Source organism: Mustela erminea, chromosome 14, assembly GCF_009829155.1.
Source record: "Mustela erminea isolate mMusErm1 chromosome 14, mMusErm1.Pri, whole genome shotgun sequence".
NCBI classification, from domain to species: Eukaryota; Metazoa; Chordata; class Mammalia; order Carnivora; family Mustelidae; genus Mustela; species Mustela erminea.
This window is the reverse complement of record NC_045627.1, coordinates 85,799,484-85,819,133: the sequence shown is the minus strand read 5'-3', so window position 1 is coordinate 85,819,133 and position 19,650 is coordinate 85,799,484. Positions and strand designations below refer to the sequence as shown.

Here is a 19,650-nt window from a genome sequence, read left to right as displayed (position 1 = left end):
TTATTGGAATCAGTTCATTCTTCATCCCTTTTAATTTAATCTTCGGTGTTGCATTTTTCTGGCCATTTTCTTCTGTCAGTCACTGTCTTAAGTCAGTCCACTGAGTTGGCACTGAAAAGACACATTTCTCAAGAGAGCCCTGAGCAGTTCTGACACAAGTGTTGGGATTGAGCAAACAATGTAGCTTCATTCATTTCAGACATTCATTGAGTCCCACCCAGAAACAATGCTGGGTTAAAGACAGTCGCAGAACAGGGCTCCTGACCTCAAGGGCTTATGCTCTAGCTCTGGGAAGAGGACAAGGGCAGTAGCAAGTGCTCAGTAGTAACAGGTGAATGTGAGTCCTGATATGATAAAGGAGAAGTTGCAGGTGTGGTAGAATTGCCAAGGTGTGATAATTACACTTGGCTGCGGGGGGGTGACTGTGGAGGGTGGTCAGGAATGGCCGTGGAGCCTGGGGTAGTTGGGATTTGGAAGGTTGGGCAGGGTGTGGGATGGTAAAGGAAAAACACTAGCCAAAGTGTAGAGATGGGAGCAGCCCGGGCAAGGGGGAGGGGACAAGAGCATCACCTGTTGACTGGTACACGCGGTGTGTGGTACTTGGTGGGAGAGATGGGGCAAAGGATGGAGTGCAATTAATTCTTGCTAGGTAAATAACTAGGCCATTCTTCTTTCTTTTCTTTCTTTCTTTTTTTTTTTTTAAAGAATTCATTTATTTGAGACAAAGAGAGAAAGAGAATGAGCAGGGGAGGGGCAGAGAGAGAGGCAGGATCCCGGCTGAGCAGGGAGCCCAACTTGGGGCTGGATCCCAGGCCTCTGGGATCATGATAATGGCCTGAGCTGAAGGCAGATGCTTAACTGACTGAGCCACCAAGGCGTCCCTAGACCATTCTTATTTCTAAGTAAGGAAAAACAAAACTGGGTTTCTAGAAGAATGGGTATGAAAAAGAAACTCCAGACCATGATTAGGAAACCAAAAGAAATCAAGGTGGGCTTAATGGAAGTTGGCAGGAATAACAAACGGTCAGGGAACTGCCCCAAATCAAGTAGGCTCCGAGTCCACCAGCCAGGTGACACATTTTCTAAACCTAGAAATGGAGCTTGTTTGTGACTTCCTGTTATCTACAATGTAAGATAAGCCATAGTCCTTTTCCACTGAGTTCTGAGAAGATACAGTTTTTGCCTCTGAAATTAATATACAGGCAAAAAATTCTTACTGTTGCTTCCATGTGAAGGATAGCAAAGATGGTGAGCTTTGGTGAAATGTTCATATTTTGTAAATAAAACAGAATAGTACCTTGATTTTTTAAAAGTAATATTTTCATTACAAATGTAAGCACTGTTATATTAGAAAATTCAAACAGTAGTGCAATGCAAAAAGGCAAGAACATGCATTGTCCTCTTATCCAAAGAACATAATTTTTAATATTTCAGTGTCATATAGTGATTTTGAAACATGGTTTCAAATGGAATGACTTCAACTCTTTATCCCTGTTCCTCCCCGCGGCCGCATTCATTGTGCTTATCAAGGAGCTTTGACATTCAGTATTTCTATCTCTGTTGACTTTAAGAGTCATTCTCCTTTGAACTCAGATTTCAGATGGGATACAAGGGATCATCAGGATATTAGGTGAGAGCTAAAGTGTATTTTCAGATACGCATGAAACCACTTTTGTGCCTGTTTTTTGGGGAGGGAGACTGGCAGGGTCTGGGGAAAACTATAAATGGAGTTCTGCATAGCATATAGCGAAATATCTCAAGTTATATATTAAACCAACAAATTATGAAATAAAACACATTCTATCCTCCTTCCTTAACTGTACACTTTTATCACAGCCACCCCTTGCCAACTATTAAAATACTTCGGTACTTTTTTTTCAGGGGGAGGGGCAACGGAAGAAGGAGAGAGAGAATCTTAAGCAGGCTCCACACCCAGGGGAGCCCAATGTGGGGCTCGATCTCACAACCCTGAGATCATGACCTGAGCCGAAATCAAGAGTTGGGCGCTTAGTTGACTCAGACACCCAGGTGCCCCTAAAATATATTTTATCCTCTCACCTTTCCAACAGATGCCCCTGGGCCACCCCTTGGGCACAGGGGTGGATACACCAGGTGTTTTGGGGGACAGGCTCGGGAAGCAGCCTCCATGGACCACAGAGTAGGCTTGGAGCCATTAGAGTGGGCTCCCTGGAGCTCCAGGTGGGCCCATCTCCCTTTGGGGAGGGGTGTAGCTGGAGCAGGGCCGGAGCAGGTGCCTCTCCGGCCCTGATCTGAGTGAGTCATTCCATATTTCCTCGGTGCAGGTGGTGTGCTGCGTGCTTGGGACTCACAGGTGAGTAAAATCAGTCTAGTGGGGGATGCAGAGACTTGCAGGTAAGTACCCCCCAGATTCGAACTTGCCGCTTTGAATTGACTCAGCCAGAAAAGGCAGGGAAGAAGTAACTAGGCCAAAGTGGGGAGAGAAAAGAATTCCAGGCAGAGGGAAAAACATAGGCAAAGTCCTGGTAGCGGTGGGAGCACGGCCAGGGCGGGGCACAGGAAGGTGGTGGGGAGGTTGGGGCAGAAGCCTGGAGAGCTGCAGGTGGCAGGTCCCGCTGGAGAGGCAGCTGTGTCTTGACCAGGAAAGGCATCCTTGGCCTCGCTAAGAATTTCTTCTGCATCCTCAGTGAAAGACTTTGAGCTCAGCCAACAGAAATTAAACCACCACGCTTTCCAATGCAGATGAGAACCTCAAGAATGAAATCACACCAGTGGTGAACTACCCTGAGGAAAAACACCTTCCAGCAACTTTGCACATGACATTTGTCACGTGCACAGGCTTGTCATGCACAAATCACCTACAACAACAAAGAGGATTATGGAGAGTTGGTGGCCATCGCACGGGACCTTTTTGTGCTTCGGATTTTCAGTCAGGTGCTTACTTGCGCACTATTTTGTGGGGTGTATTTTACATATATCCTGCTGGCATATTTTATGCTTCAGTTAATTGAGTTGACATCTAATTTAGTTGACATCTAAAAATAAAATCAATTTTGAGACAAAACACCCATAAAATAAGTGAAATGCTGTAATAGGTTTCAAGAAATTAAAATGTAATATATTTAGGCTTCTATTCTAAAGCAATTTCATGTAGAATAGTGGATACTGTAGATATATTTTTTTCTGAATCTCTGTCAATTATGCAATAATGAATGTTGCTACTAGATATTCAGAAATTTATTGCTTGTAATAGTTTGTCATGAAGAATGAAATTTTTGTTGGGATTTCCTTTACAATGTCAAAGAGCTTAAATATGAGTACTTTGTATGTTGATGTTCAGCTGTAATTAAGCCATGAAAATGATTATTACTTTGGGTATAAACACTATCAAATTTTCATTGGGCAAGTTCTTTTTTAATTAATGTTGAGTTATGTTCTGTTTATTATCCCGTTTGCTTATGTTTCCTGTCATTTTCCAGTTGTCTGCTCGAATCTTCTTTTTTAATAGTGAGTTAGCAACTGATAATGTGTATTGATTTCAGTTTTGCTTCTAATTTACATTTTTATCTCTTTGGTTGATGTATTTGGCTTAATCATTTTATTTTTATAAGCAGTTGTACAATTTGTTAATTTAGCTAGATGATTAAATTTGGCTTCTAAAGAGAGTTTGTTTTAGAAAATGATCCCTGAAGTAAATTAGCATTTGGCATTTCCAACATATCAAAGGGTCTGGTCTCTCAAAGATAACTAAAAACCTAACTCTAAAGTCTCTAAAAGCGGACTCCTAATTTTGAAACCTTGGATTTTATAGAGCCATACATTCCAGTAGGTGGTGCAAATCGACTCCATTTCAAATGGAAATGTAATTTAAAATTGTGATGTAACTATTTTCACTAGAAAAATAGTATTTTAATGTGTTTCCTCAACTGCAAAATTATTTTCCTCTATTTCTAAAGGAAGCCCGATTTACTCTTCCGGTGCTCATTTTTCTTATATTTTATTCCCCAGGTACCATTACAATGATCATCGTCACAGGAGAGGTAAGAAGGGAAGTGGGAGGGGGGACTGCAAAAACTGGAGAGACCTGCTAAAAATCACGAATACAAAGGAAGGTCATTGGCTTCTGTGCTCAGTTCTACTTGAAGAGGAACGTACTTGAAGAGGAACGTAACATCTACATGAGCAACATTTTTAGTTTTTATGTCGACAGAATGAGCCGGACACCCTGTTTTGTCTTTTATAAAAATTCAAACTATTTTACTCCTAGGAATCTGATATTCACATAGCAGCGCATAAAATACGTAGACGAGGAAATTCACTACAGCATCTTTTGAAAATTAGTTTGCACTTTGATCACTGTAATGCAGGTGGCCAAGGGTCAGCGCAGTGGGTTGGCTGAGAACAGACGCTGGAGGCACCTGCCTCTTGGTGACCGTAGGATTAAAGAACATATGCACAAAGTATCCGAGTAAGCATCACTGTGTGAATTTTCCTGCTATCCTTTTGAAAGTTAAAACAGTGCAACAAGGACTTGAATGACCAGCAACTGTCTTTTACCAAGCCCCTCCCCTCCCCTCCCCTCGCCCCGCATCCCCTCCTCCTGCAAGCACTCCCTACTCAGCTGTTTCTCCTGCTAGTTACCACCATAACTTTGAATATTATTCTTCTGCTGTTAATTTTTTTTAACCTTTTTTTAGTTGCATTAAGAACACCTGCGATGTGATGCAACCGTCACCACCATTCATTTCCAGAAGTTTCTTACCTTAAAGAAGTTTCTTATCTTACCTCGTCTTACCATAAGACGATTCTGTACCCATTAAACAGTAACTCTCCACTTCCCTCTCTGCTCCCAGCCCCTAGAAACCTTGACCCTATTTTCTGTGTCTGTGAATTTGTCTCCTCTAGGTAACTCCTATCAGTGGAATCACGATATTCGTTGTTCTGTGACGGGCTTATGTCACTCAGCATCGTGTCTTCAAGGTTTTCCCACATAGAAGGTGTCGGAGTGTCTTTCCATTTTAAAGGCTAAATAATATTCCACTGCCTGGAAAGGCCACACGTGGCTCATTGGTCCATCTGTTTGTGGACAGTTGGATTGTTTCCACTTTTGGCTCCTGTGAGCCACGTTGGCATGAATACTAACTTGTAAATATCAGTCTGCACCTCTGCGTTTAATTATTTTGGGCAGCTGTTTCTTGACGTACCCATTTTTTTTACATTTGATTTCCAGACGGTAAATCAGACAGGTGAGAACATAATTAAAACCAGCTCCCTACCTTTCCATACACACAGTCCCCATCTTCACTCCCACGTAGTGTCTTGGTTTTGTTTTGTTTTGCGTCAATTTTGTTTTAAGCAGGCTGCATGCCCAGTGTGGAGCCCAGCATGGGGCTTGAACTTGCGACCCTCAGATCCAGACCTGCATTGAGATCAAGAGTCGGACGTTTAACTGACTGAGCCATCCAGGTGCCCTCCCAGCTTTGAGCAAGTTACAAAAAAACAAAACAAAACAAAACAAAACAAAAAACCCCAACAGTGTTTCCTTTATTATAACGTTACAAATATTAACTGCTGAGGCAGACATGCTCTAGTCCCCCATCACTTTTCTGGAATACTCGTCATTTTTTTTTTTTTTCTAGAATTAACCACGGAATTGATTTCATATTTGCCAGTTTACTATGTGTCATCACTGCATTTTCCTTAATGCCCTGATCCATGTTCATCAATGACAACTCCCATTTGGGCAGGCCCAGGAGAGTTTTGTTTTGTTTGGTCTTTTCTGTGTTTCCTTTTTCCAGAAGTGTGGTGCCCTTCTGCTGCAGCCTGCACTGGACGCAGCCTTCTTGTACCCCTGTGTCCTGTGGCTTCTCTTTCCCACCATCCCCAGCCTGCTTTTCTTCCCGGGGCTCTTTCCCGCATCCTGTCTTTGTTGTTTGAAGCATGTCTTTCGCTAGCTTCTTGAGTACATGGGACATAAAAATGCTGACTCCTTTCTTATGTCCAAAGTATTTTTTCCTGCCCTCCCTATTTTGGTAGATCGTTTGGTTGGGACTAGGAATCTGGATTGAAAATCACTTTTACTAAATATCCAACAAAGTATATTTGTTATTGGTTTTCACTTTAGTGTGGCTGTCAAAGGATTTATTCTACTAGGATTCTTTCCATTGTTGTTCTATTTTGAAAATTTTCAAACCTACTATAAAAACTGAAGAATGGAACAGTGAATACTTGAATACTCCACACCTAGTCTTATGATGGTTAACATTTTGCCACACTGGCTCTGTCTGATTTCCTCTCCCCGCCCCCTCCTGTCTGACTATTAGTCTATGTATACCTGTATGTATCTCTCCATCTATCTGTGTGTACATGGCATGCACATATATATCTGTATGTATATAATTCCTTTGTTGGCTCTCTGAAAGGCACCACTATTCTAAGTGCCTTGGCATGGCTTGTAGAGGTGAGGATATTTGCCTATATTTTTGTACAATACCATTATCACAGCAGGATATTTAAGCAGGATATTTAATCCTATAGCCCGCTATAGGATCCATATTTGAATTTCCCCAACAGTCCCAACTTACACTTTATAGTTGCCTTTTTTCTTTCTCTGATCCAGAATGGAATCGGGGCTCCCACATCACATTCATTCATGGTAGGGGCCACAGTCTGTCCCTGCCTGTGTCCTGAGACCAATCAGCGTGCCATGGCCCACTTGCAACTGTGAAAAGTTGCTTCTCTGTGCCTGAGGGTTTTCCCGGAAAGCTGCAGAATATTAGATGCTCACCTGAGCTGCTTGTTTTTATTCCTGTGCTCTCCTTACCCCCATGCCTCATTTCCTCCCCAGTGGAGACCCTCAGACTCATTTTCTCTAGAGGAAAAGGCCCTGATTTTCTACTGGTGGTGGTGTCAGAGTAGAGATGAGAAAAGTCGTTGCTTGGCTACCTAGGGTGGGAAAGGGGCAAGGGTTGAGCCCTCTGGCTATGGATTTTAAAGCAGCTTTATCAGCCTCTGCCTTGTTGTGTCCCCAATGTCCACAGTATTTTTTCTAGGTCTCAGGGGCCCAGGCTCTCCACGACCCCTGGCTGACCTTCTGTCGGCACCTGGGGCCTAGTTGCTGCTCTTTGCTGCAGCAGCTACTATTTCCCCACTTATTATTATTTTTTTAATTTTGTTTTATTTTGTTTACATTCCAAAAATCTGCTGAGGTCTTTCTTCTGTTATTGTCTCCTCTTTAGTTCTCGTTGTTCTTGTCCTTTTGGGTCTATACCTTTGAAAAATCCCATCTCTGGAGGGTTTCCAGAAGAAGAGGGAATAGAAGCATGTGGTAAATCTGCCACGTTGATTCAAAAATTTCCTCGGCAGCATTTTTAATAGGAAAAAAAATCATTCATTCAAGACACTTGGGCACCTGTCACATAGGAGGAGCTAGGGATAATTCCTGGGTTTATGGAGTGAGTAGCCTGGGGTGGGGGTGGGGGCTGAACACATTACATACTACAAACTGTGACAGGTGCTTTGAAGGAGAGTTCAGGTTTTTACAGTTAACTGGGGGAACGAACTTGATCTAGAGGAGTAATATTTAAGATCCGGAGGGTGAACAGGAGTTGGGTAGACAAAGAGGTCAGGTGGGTGTGGGGTAGAGCAGCGGACAACCACATGGTGGCAGAGAGTGCTGTTTGTGGAGGGAGGCAGAAAGGGAGGTGGAAGATGGTATGAGACACAGCCGGACCCAGATGCAGAGCTCAGAGCAGTCAGTAGTTTATGGACTGCACAGAGGACATTGTCTTTATGCTGTGTGATGGTGGCCACCGAAAGGACTTTAACAGCTGACATGGTCTGAGTCACATTTCCAAACCATGAGGTTGCAGAATGGCCTGGGTGGAGAGGGCTGGGGAGATGCAGGGATTCCCAGAACAAGGCAGCCATCCACTTGAGAAACAGTGGTCACTTAAACCAGGTTGTTGGAAACTGAGTTAGAGAGAAGAGGATGGATTTGAGAGATATGCCAGGACTTGGGGGTGGCTTGGATTTGGGGAATGGAGGAGAGAAAGGTATGTGGGTGACACCTAAGTCTTTGTGGTGTGGAACTGGATGGATGGCGGCACCACTCATGGGGCAGGAAACTCTGAAATTAACTAGATTTAAAAACTATCAGACATTGGGGCACCTGGGTGGCTCAATCGGTTAAGCATCTGCCTTTGGCTCAGGTCATGATCCTGAGGTCCTGGGATTGAAACCCATGTTGGGCTGTCTGCTCAGTGGAGAGCCTGATTCTCCCCCTCTCTCTGCCTGCCATTCCCCCTGCTTGTGTGCTTACACGCACTCATGCGCAAGTGCACACTCTCTGTCAAATAAATAAATAAAATCTTAAAAAAAAACTGTCAGAAACAACTGAATTGTCCATCAACAGAATAATGATCAAATAGACTGTTACTGTGGCAAACTCACAACAGCCATGGCTTTGACCAACTAACAGTCAGAAAGCTAAACAGACTAAGGAGGATGAATTTGGGTCATGTTTCTAGAAAATAGTCTGGGTTAAGATCATGGAACCAGCGATTGACAAAAGGTCCTTCTTATAAAATCCCAAACCCGGTTTTGAGAGGACAGGATTGGAGAAGGGGCTCGGGAGGAGGAAAAGTCAAGAATGTTGGATGAGTGGCTCCTTTGATAATTTGATATATCCATTTCCAAAGGAAGTCAGTCATCCCTGGAGGACTGCATCATCCCGGATGACAACAAGGGAGAGAAAAATGGCCTCCAACACTGGATGGAGATTCATCTGTGTTGTACATGATACCCTGTCTGAAGTGGGGGGTGGGCCCAGCAGAGTCAAGTGGCTTCTAAGTACAAAGGAGGGGTGGGGTGTTGGCCTTCAGTGAGATCAAGTGAGGGGCTGTGCTCTGAGTGAGCATTTAGCTGCCTCTCTGATGAACTCTCCCAGGTCCCCAGCCCCCGCCCCAACTTCATTCCCTTCTGCTACCATCTTGTATCCATCAAGATTCAGTGGGAAACAGCTCGCCCCAGATGGTTTAATGAAAATACTTTAATGAAGGCACCACTCGTGGAGGTATGGGCAGGTGAGGTCCCATATGGGATGGTGAAACTCTGTCACCACCCAGAGACCGAAAGGATAAGGAGGGAATGGTGTTCCTGGAGCCCAGTGTTCCCGGAACACTGGAACCAAGGTGGAGATGGCAGAACCTAGAGATCCCTGGAGAAGGAGTGCCAGAGCAGGAAGGATGCAGGAAGGGATGCCCGGGCTTCCTTTCCTCTCCTTGCTCCCATTTCCTGTCACTCAACCTGCCAGGAAGCCAAACAGCAAAGGAGCCTACGGGATACCATCGGCAGGGGCAGCCTGGCAGAGCTGAGAAGCAGGGATGATGGGCCAGAGGCACACGGAGAGCCCCTGCACACATCCATTCCAAATGGGCAGTGTCCTCTGAGCTCTGCAGTGACCACAGCCTGTGCCACACTGGTTGGAGACGCCTTCCACTGCACATAGCCTGATCTCAAGATAGGTATGTCCAGACCCCACTGCACACCCCAGAGCTGACAGGGAGGATTGCATACATCCACACTCAGAATGAGCATGGAGACTTCTCCCAAGGCCAAATGCAAATGACTTTTGGATTACCCACCATTTGGCCAGATTATTTGCACCATTGCTTCTGTCCATTACTGAGGAGAGCCAGGAGGGGTCTGGATTGTCCTTGGTGTTCCACGATGACCTTGTGGGGAGCTGATTACAGTCTGTGTGCAGAAAAAGATGTTTGACTGTCATTCTTTCCCTTACTCTGGTTCAGTAAAGCCCAATCTTTAACCTGTGGCTAGAACTCACATTGAAGAGCCTGTCATTGCTGGTGATTTTTGGGGGAAGACCTGAATTCAGACTGAAGAAAGGGTTTCTGTTAGCAAAGCTGTACAGAATCCATATTTGCCTTTGAGCTTCCAGACTTCCCATTTGGTGCTTGGGGTCCTCTCTTGCCCAGGTTGCCTCCTGACCCCGCCCCACCTACAGGCCACCATCCTCAAGCCAAAGAAAGGACGGATGTCAACACAGCTGCGGGAGACCTGGGGTCAGAGAAGAGAGCAGAGGAAGAAACAGAATCCAAGGTCAGGGCCTGTGAGAATCCTTGGGAATGAGGACATCGTTTGTGGGGGGGCACCCCAGATTGGTGTGGAAAGCATCTGCCTCTGCCACAGCCTTCTTCACCTCTGAAAACTCTGGCTCTGCGGCCAGCCTTCCAGAGACTCAGAGCGAGTCCCCCATTCGGGTCTTGCCCATCTCGGGCTTTCTAGGCTCCTTCCTCCTTCCAGTCTCAGCGACGACTCGCTAGATCCCCACTTCTTGACAAAATCTGTGCATGTTGAGGAATCAGTAAAATATAGTAAAAAGAGCTCGCATTTATTCACACCTAATCATGGGTCAGGAACTTTTCTAGGCTTTTCACCTGTTAGCAATGGCTTTAATACAATAGCCCAAACATGTTGGTACTTTATTTACTTGAGAGAGAGAGAGAGAGAGAGAGAGAGAGAGCGCTCAGGGGAAGGGGCAGAAGGAGAGTGTGAGGGACAAACAGACTTGGGGCTCCATCCCAGGATTCTGGGATTGGGACTTGATACAAAACCAAGAGTTGGACTCTTAACCTACTGAGCCACCTAGGTGCCCCCTAAAGATACAGGTGCTTAAAAAATGATCTCCATTTTGCAGATAAGAAAAGTGAAGCACAAAGGGGTGAAGGAAGTTGCCTGAGATCACACACCTAGGAAGTGGCAGTGTTGGGGTGCAAGCCAGCCTCCCACTCCTGAGCTGCATTCTTAGCACGGGCTGATGCTGCTGCCAGTGGCCGTCCTGAGGCCTTTTTCCCAGGGTTCTTGTCGCTGCCTATACATTTGTAAGTGTTGGGATTTTTTTCCTGCAGTTCAGAGAAATACTGAGAATCTTGAGAAATATAGAGAAATACTGGGGCGTTAGCATTTAGGTGCTTTTGCTTTCCAGGATGACTTAGAGAACAGAAAATAAATGATTCTGGACGCACCATTTAAAGTTCTGCTTTACTGCCCTGGACTGGGTTACAACAGAGGTTGGGCATTTTACAGACCGAGGAGTCCAACTGCACTAAAATCCAGAAAACATGGTCAACAAAGATGCAGAGGAGAAGGCCTTAAAAAAAAATTATTTATTTAGGTAATCTCTACACCAAACCCAGGGCTTGAACTCACAACCCTGAGATCAAGAATTGCATGTTCTGCAGACTCAGACAGCCAGGCACCCCAAGAATGCCTATTTTTAACAGAAAAATATGTAACTTTCCATTAATGCTATTGATATGGTGGCCAATAGGGAAATAAATATGGAATTGATCAACTCTGTTCAATGAAATTGAATGAGTAGCCCTTTTGCCATTTGCTCCTTTCAAGTTTTCGTGATAGCTTCCTTTCCCTGCTTGTCATAGCCCAGAACACAGAGCCTATGGGTCACAAATGAGCAAGTTTTGTTAACAAGAAGGAGGCTACACTTAGAGCAAGAAGCGGTCATTCAGTCCTTGGGGTTTGCATCTGGGGCCAACTGTGCCAACGGCAGGGAAAGCAGAAATTGCAGGTTGAACAGTGGGGCTGTCAAGGAGGTCCCGAAATCTGCCAAATCAGGGAGAGGCAGTTGGTGCTTTGGGGAGAGTTTGAGTCGAGAGTGTGTGGGGGCTGGGATCAGAGTCAAGTACATAGAGTGATCGTGGAGACCAGGCAATGGGAATTCCTCCTTCCCACCTCTCCTCTGTCAGGGCTCAGCCTTCTACAGTATCCTTCTTGGGGAGAATCCATACCAAGAGATCCACTCTGCAGAAGATAAGGTGACAGGCGTGTGAGGCGTCCTCGGCAGCAGTGGACAGCAGGGGATGGGCCAGGAACATGGATGACAGGGAGGCATATGGAACGGCCCCCATCTGGGCAGCAGACTCCTGGGCTTTGAAGGTGTTTGCCAGGCCCCAGGAAGGGCCCCCCAATCCTGGAGGAAGTGGATTCTGAGATTTGTTTCCCACCACCTTCCTTTCCCATGGGTCCTCCCCTCCCCTCTGCCTGTGAGGTCAAGCCTCCTTTCTCTGCTTCTCCCTCAACCCTTCCTCCCTTTTCACGGACAGAGGGCAACCTTCCTGGCTCATGCACTGGCTAGGGCAGAGGCACGCTGGCTTCCGGTGCAGGTCAGCCTGTGTAGGGAGGGTCAGAATTCCCTCAGCGCCCCCAGGCAGGTCTGCCCTGTGAGTTGGCCTCCTTCTTGAGGTCCGAGGTGGGAAAGTGGGGGCAGGGATGCCAGCCTGCATGCTTTCGGGTTCGAATTTGTCGGGAACGACTGAGATTCTTTCTCTGCTTGAGAATGGAATTTACTTTGCTTCGATTGGACTGATTTCCTCCTGTGCCCACCCAGAGCCAAACCGTTGCACCAGGGGAAGGCGGTGCTCTGACTGGCTAGAACTGGAGTGACGGGCAGACCCCACCCTGCCCCATCCAGGTGGACTGATGGTCGTGAGGAGCAGAAATTGGAGTTATTGCCGAAAGAAAGGTGATGATGGATGCCAGAGAGGCAAGCCGCCAAATGTCTGTTATCCCCCAGATCCTCCTGCCTCCAAGTCTCCCATAAATACCCCTTTAAATGAACCTCTGTTCCCTCGGACTGAACCCTGGCTTGACCACTTGGCCAGTGTCCTTGGAGCCTTCTTTAACCCGTTTGCGGAAGAATTTGTCAGATGGTCTATTTACTGTAAAAATGCACACTGGATATTGAAGAAGTCATGCTAAAAGCTTTTCCATAATGGAGAGATACATATCTTAAATTGAGAAAAATCTAGCTTTTGGGGGTCTGATTCCTGAGAGCGGAAGCTTTGAAAGTTTCACGGTTGTATTCAGAGGAACCCAGGAAGACATTCGAGCAGGTCCTAGCCTTCCTGCTTGAAGATCTCAGCAGGGATGCTGCTGGAACTCGAAACTTTGTTATTCCTCATTGTTGGACTTCAAGGTCTCACTCTCAAAAGTCTGGGTTAAGGCCAAGTGTCACGCTTCGGCAGACTTTAAGCTTTATTTGATATCATTTTCCGTAATGCGAGGGCTTATTAAAGTACATTCCACAGAGACTGATCGGGGAACTTCTCTGCCCACCATGAGGGCGGAAGGCGAGTGCTCCCGTGGACATGTGGACGCATTCCTCAGACAGGTGGTGAGCCTTCCAGAGTAGGGAACACCGATCACCTTCGGTACCTAATGCCACGTGGAGCATTGCCTGTGAAACACTTTTTCTAGAACACGTGCAAATTCATGATTTGACCAAAACCAGTCTGGCCTTCTTTGTTCTTCCTAGATCATCACTGTTTTTTTGTAGTTTAGTTTTTACACCCTCTCCTTGTCTAGCTCTTGAACTGTTACATCAGTCCTATGTTACTTGCTTTCCTATGCGCTCTTTGAAAAAAATCTCATTTCGTTTCTAACCACGATAGCAATACATGTTCATTTGGCAAAGCCCAGTGAAGAGAAAAAAGAAACTCAAGTAATTCTCAAACTTTTTGTGTAACCTTCCATTTTTCTATAAATATGCATACATATTTTTGCAAAAGAGGATCATTCTATATATGTATTTACCTTTTTAAAAAAAAAATTTTATTTATTTATTTGAGAGAGCGAGAAAGCAAGAGCATGGGGGTGGGTAGGACAAGCAGAGGGAGGACAAGAAGATTCCCCACTGAGCAGGGAGCCCCACTGGGTCTGGATCCCAAGGCCTAGAGATCATGACCTGAGCCAAAGGCAGACGCTTGACCAACTGAACCACCCAGGTGCTCTTTTTAAATGAACAATGTGATGTAAACCTTTCTGTGTCATTCTGTGGTTTTCATGACTGCATTGGGTTCAACTTTATATTTCAATTTTTTTTCTCAAACACATAGTATCATGAGCTCGCTTAGGGATAAATCTTCATGCAAATATATGGGTCGTTTCTTGGGGTAAATTCTCAGAAGAAAAATTGCTGGATCATAAGATACGAATATTTTTGAGGGAGCTGTTGCTACCAAATTAGTCTTTGCTGCCAATAGTAGTTTCTTAATTCTGGTCCTGATGCCAGTCCTGCAATGGCGTCTAAAGAGCTCCTGGCTGCCCAGTGGGGCATATGCTGCCAAGAGCTGACCTTTGTGGATGAGAATCCCACAGGTTTGCTTTGTTCCTTACAGATGAGCTGGTCTTTAGGGTTCCATGTCTCCCATGGCTTCTTGCTGAAATGTGTCTTTTAAAATTGAGGGTGACTGCAATTTCCAGTTTGAGATGATGGTTATTCAAGAAGGCAGCGCTGTGCTGTCTGCTGCTGGGTTACGGAGTTTTCACTCTTACAGATTTCCCACTGAACAAATCTAGTTAACTTCTCCCCCAAGGCGGGGGCCCTGTAGGTAAGGGCCCCCACTTCTCTGAGACTGAGACCTTGTCTCTAGAGAATAATTTCAGTGAGGGCTTTGCCCCGTGCAATTATTGAGACCGCGGGTATTACTTTGCCTAGAAAATGCTCTGGTCTCCAGGGATGGCCATGGCTATTTTCCTAGGAAGTAAACTGCCCTGTTGAACACTGCGCCCTGTTGCCCTGAGGTGTTCAACAGGGCAGTTTCTAAAATCCATGGACTGACTGCCATTTGTGGCCTTTTACAGATGCCAGCAGCGACTGGCCAGAGTGGGGGATGCTCACTAGAACCTCCCTGGGCTGTCCATGTGCAGGTCACAGATGTTCTGGCCAATGGGAAGCGAGAGCTAATTTGCTCTCAGGGCCCTAATTGGCTGATGGGACAATCCCATGCCTACTATTTTGAGGCTGTGTTTCTAGCCCCAGCTTGGCAGGCTTGCTAGAGACATCTGGCAACAATGATCAGAATGCCTTTTCTTTTTTTTTTCAAGGAGGCTCACAATCAATTCATCTGTAGACTCACAAGGAAAGGCTCATTTAGTAGAGCCAATATGTTTCAAAGAAAAGTATATTTTCATTAACTAGCCTCAAAGCAGTAATTATATGTTCAGAGAACACAGTAAAAATTTATTTCTAAATATTTGGCAGTGAAAAGTTGAAGACAGTGTGCGTGCGTGTGTGTGTGTGGAGCGTGTGTGTATGTGTGTGTCCAACATGTTGCATGTGTTTTAAATAAATTCAGCATCTTCCCCTCAAAAAGGAAGCAGGAAATGCAATTGTAGACTTAATTTTTAGCAACAGGATATGTTTCTAAATGCTGCTAATATATCAAAAGGAAGACGTGGAAAGGCTTTAAAATTGTTATCAAAGCAATTGTGAAACAAATGAGATATCCGTAAAGATAATTTTTTTTTCCCCTTAGGGGCTGGTGGCATCTGAACAGTAAAAACCAAATTTCAACCAAGGATCAAAAGGAACGGTGGTGTCTTTGCACGAGATGCTGCTGAACTCCAATGCTCTCCCGATCTGATTCACAGTTTATAATCACAGTTATCACAGAGCCATTAAAAGCCTATTAACTTGAATTCCCACAATTCCTTGAGGGCAAGGGCAAAGAAAGAGCAAAATAACTTTGAATGTAAATGTAACACAACGTTCGAAAGAGGAGAATCTCTTTTAATTATGCCAGCGAAAGAAGATGTCTTAGGGATGCATCCACCCCAGCAGATGGCTCATGAAAGAATACACCATGAAGGCTTGGGACGCTCAGGATGTTATGAAAATGATTTCTCTGTGAAGAGACTAGGACAGCGTCCGCCTGTTCCAGACCCCTCTCTGAGAGGAGGATGAGCGGATGGCTTGTTAAAATGTGCTGACTGCTGGGTAGGCTGGCCGGACGAACACTGGTCAGGGGCCGATTGAATCAGCCTGAAAAGAACCCGCAGCCTCATTTGGTGGAAGCGAAAACCCAACAAATATTCAAGCCATTGTCATAGGAGAAATTTGATTTCGTGTTTTCCACCCTTCAGTGCCTTCGCTGACATTTCCCCTAACAATGTTATTATGTGCCATACAGTAAGACAGTGCAGTCAATAAGCTGTCTCGAGAGCGCAGATAAAATGCAGAGTTCTTATCGCACACAGAACGGCTCCAGATGTCCCACAGCAGCCAGCTGTGTGCATACCAATGATGGCGTCTGTCCCCAGCAATCTGGGGCGTCTGTCCCTAGCTCTCTGGGGTCCCAGCTCTCTGGGGCCACCATGGCCAGGTCCGGCTGGCCCTTCGGGGGTGTACCGTGTACCCCTGGCAGGCTGGACTTTCAAGCCTCACCTCGTCTTTGTGAAGTTGCTGGAAGCGCCCGAGGAGGGAAGGCGCTTTCTCTCCAACTCGGACTCTGAAACAGCCAATTCCAATCAATCCGCCCTCACCTAAAATGAGTTCTTCCTGCATGAATTACCCACACTCACTGCCCAGCTTGATCTCGTTCCCGCAATGGATAAAGCAAATGGCTCAGTCCAGAGGGAGTGGGTTATTGACTAAGTGCTTAATTAGGCGCACGGCCCTGATGTGGTCATTCTCTTAGAGGCAGGACGACTGGACCGTGGCACGGCGGAGCCATGAATCTGGTTCACTCTCATTTGCCCGAGCCACAGTTGAATCAATGGGGCAGCAATCTAAATTAAACATTAAGACAACCACAGTGCAGTATGTTTATGTAACTGTGCAAAGAAACAGCATGTGTCTGAGGGTCCTCCGGGAAAGAACATCATTCACCTGCCTCCTTCCACGTCAAGCACTCTGTAGGTCTGTATGGCACCGTCTAGAAAGGGTTGGGGCACCCAAAGAAAAACCTGGGTAAATGTAAGCTCTTTAAGCCTCCCGTTTGGCTTCTGAATCTTTCAAAATCTCGCAGGACAGTGGTCATTGTCCAGGGATTAGGCTGTAGTGTTTATCCGCAGGTGTGAGATCAAATGTGCCCGCAGGGCTTTCCGAACCCATGGCTCAGATGGGTCTCACGTGCGTCCGACTCTCTACGGTGGCACGTGTCAAATTTTTACGTGCACACGAATCACCTAGGAGTCTTGTGAAAGTGCATATTCTGATTCAGTAGTCTGGGCAGGGACCTGAGAACCTGCATTTCTCATCAACTCCAACGTGAGGCCCGGGGCCTGGAGAGGAGTAGGGGAAAAAGAGATGACTGGTGTTTTGGTGACAAGATAGGTTGGAAGCCAGAGAGGGAGCAGAAGGATACGAGGAATAAGCTGTCCTGCCTCAGGTGAAGGGGTTTATTGACGATGGCTTTAATGCCGAATCCTGTCCGGTTCCTCCATCAGGGTGTCATTTACTGAGCGAATGAACAGGTGACACGTGTGCGGGAGGCGACACGGTAAGGCTTCCTGCTGTATGGATTTCCTGTTGGCCTTTGCAAGGCAACCCCTAGGGGCGGAAATGTCCCAGAATGTGAAGAAAGAGCAGGAGGAGCAAGGAAGGACAGATTGGTGGCCATCCACACCATTAACTGAGTTGATGAACCTCGGGTCCCCGCCGAGCCGAGAAAGGAGGGCCTAAGGCCAGAACCGAGCTCAAGTCTGTCTTTTATGACTTCTCTCTTCTTATTATCTCTGTAACAAGGCTCTTTTATTAGCTCGCAATTTCCTGCCAAGTTGATGAAATCTCCATTCTGTTTTATAGTACAGAAGAAGAGGATAAAGGGGATTTTGAAAAGGCCCACAGATCTCTTCTTCGTGTAGGGACCCTGCCTCCGCTGCTTCCCGCGCCGGCTGGGGCCAAGAGGAACTTTCCGTCGCGTTCCGAGACACTGCTCATTTTCTCTTCAGCTGAAAAATAGATATTTATTTTGCCGTTTCGCTCCACGATTCTGGAGGCTGGCATTTTCCATTTTAGTGCTCTCCGTTTTGAACCACGCTTGTAATTACTGCTGTCTCTTAAGCCGTGTTTCCGGAGGGCTCTCCCATGCGAAGTGCGAGGGCACGGGAGCAGCTGCCTTTCCAGGGGGCGAAAGCGAAGCGCCTTGTCTCGGCGTCCACCTCTGCAAACCCGCAGACGCACACGTGGAAACAGACATTACGGTCCCAACGAGGGGAGAGACGGGCTCCGAACTGCAGGTTTCCGCTCGTCTCTTTCAGCATTTGGAGGAAGAGTAAGCGCCACACATCCGGGGCATTTCGGGCACGTCTCATTTCTAAGGTGCTCTTCTTAAAAAAGCCAAAGTCCTCAAGAGGCTTTTTAGGCTATTGCTGCCTATTCCGTGGATCTCTGCCTCCTGGAGACGTTGGCTGTCCGGTCAAGGTCATGGAGGGCAGGTGCCTGTGCGCCGCTCTGGACTGCCCGGACGCCCCGAGTGGTCTGCCTCTGCCTCTGCTCCAACCGGTGTTGTCCCACGGCATCGAGGCCACACTGGCTTCCCTTCCTTTTCCAGAGCAAGCCAAGCTGCACCCACCACCAGGGCACCAGGATGTCTGTCTGCCTGTCCCTCACGCCCTCTTCCCTGGCCCGTTGCCCTTGTTTCTCTCTCCACGTCTTCCTCACAGCCCCAGGAGCCTTTCACATTCATTCAGGTCTCTCTGTTACACAGTTCAGGGGCCCCCCGTGCCTCTCTAAGTCACAACCGATTGTTTGTGTGGCAATGTCTCTGTCGAGAGGAGGGTCGGCTGCATGAGGACAGAGGCGGACTTTACTGCGTCCGTCACCGTCTCCAGCACAATTGCCAGATGGTGGCCCTTCTCTGAGTGACCAAGTCTCCAAAGTATCCATTACCCAAAAGCTTCTCTGGAAACCATTTGAAAGGTTTATGGCAATTCATGTCTCGGCAAGATAATAAAATGGTTCGGTCTTTACAATGACAATGTCCCCTGTAACTTGAATTTGGGGTATCAGGCCCGCTGGCAGAGTCAAGGGTTTTTGTAAACGTTACAGTGAGTTCGCATCTGCCTTTCAATTCCATAAACTTCCCAGTTGGTGAAGTTCTCCTTTTTGTCTTTCAGAGAGTCTTAGCCGTCTGGATCCACTGAATTGTTTTCTTGAGCAGAAGGGAGAGAGAAGCAGTTAATTTTCCAGAGAGACTGCAGCATAGGGTTGCAACCCAAAATGTGCTTCCATTACAGATGCAAGAGTGCTTTTCCAGACGGTGTGCAAACGTGTTGTGCGTCCATTAAAATTTCCATCAGTACCATACAAATCATGAATCGTAATAAAAAGTGTAGTCAAGTCACCTTGATCTGGTTGCTATCTGCAGAAAGAACCCAGATAGTTTACCTTCATGGGATGAAATGAAAATATGTTTTGTAATGTCTGGCAGATGCCTGAGAATTTCTCAGTGTGCAACATTTTACACGCAGACGGAAGTGAAGTTGCGCAGGGTTTGTGGATGTCGACGCGAAGAATAAACATTCATCTAGCAGAGTGACACCGGAAGGATGCCCCTATGGGCAGGTCTGAGCGTTTGTGGGGGCGTCCCAGGTGGACGTGAATGCACACACGCGTGAGAGCATGTCTGCAGAGCGCCCCTAGTCCCACCCCTTTCTCTCCCTCAAAAGATTTCTCTCCCGTCATTAATTTAACAAGGAATGGCCTATTGCACTGGAAATGCACGCAAGAGAGACTCATCTACCTTCCCCAAACTCCTTAACACTTCAGATATGCAAAATCTAAAAGTCAAAGTACACAACAACAGTTAAGTCAAAAAAACTTGAGCAGGGGCTCCTGGGTGGCTCAGT

At 46.3% G+C, this 19,650-nt stretch overlaps 1 long non-coding RNA gene across 3 annotated transcripts in view; it reads left to right on the top strand.

The window, feature by feature from the left end:
* The window catches only part of LOC116572903, a 28,262-nt gene extending 8,646 nt beyond the window's left edge, over positions 1-19,616 (top strand). Inside the window, exons 2-7 of one of the 3 annotated variants that reach the window (XR_004278548.1) lie at positions 2,304-2,332; positions 2,722-2,913; positions 3,988-4,019; positions 9,293-9,503; positions 9,975-10,098; positions 17,606-19,616. This is a non-coding gene — a long non-coding RNA (uncharacterized LOC116572903). Of the gene's footprint in view, positions 1-2,303; positions 2,333-2,666; positions 2,914-3,987; positions 4,732-9,292; positions 9,504-9,974; positions 10,099-17,605 lie in introns of those variants that run through there. The other 2 variants (XR_004278547.1, XR_004278546.1) reach the window with 2 other exon arrangements.
* The last annotated feature ends 34 nt before the right edge of the window (positions 19,617-19,650 follow it).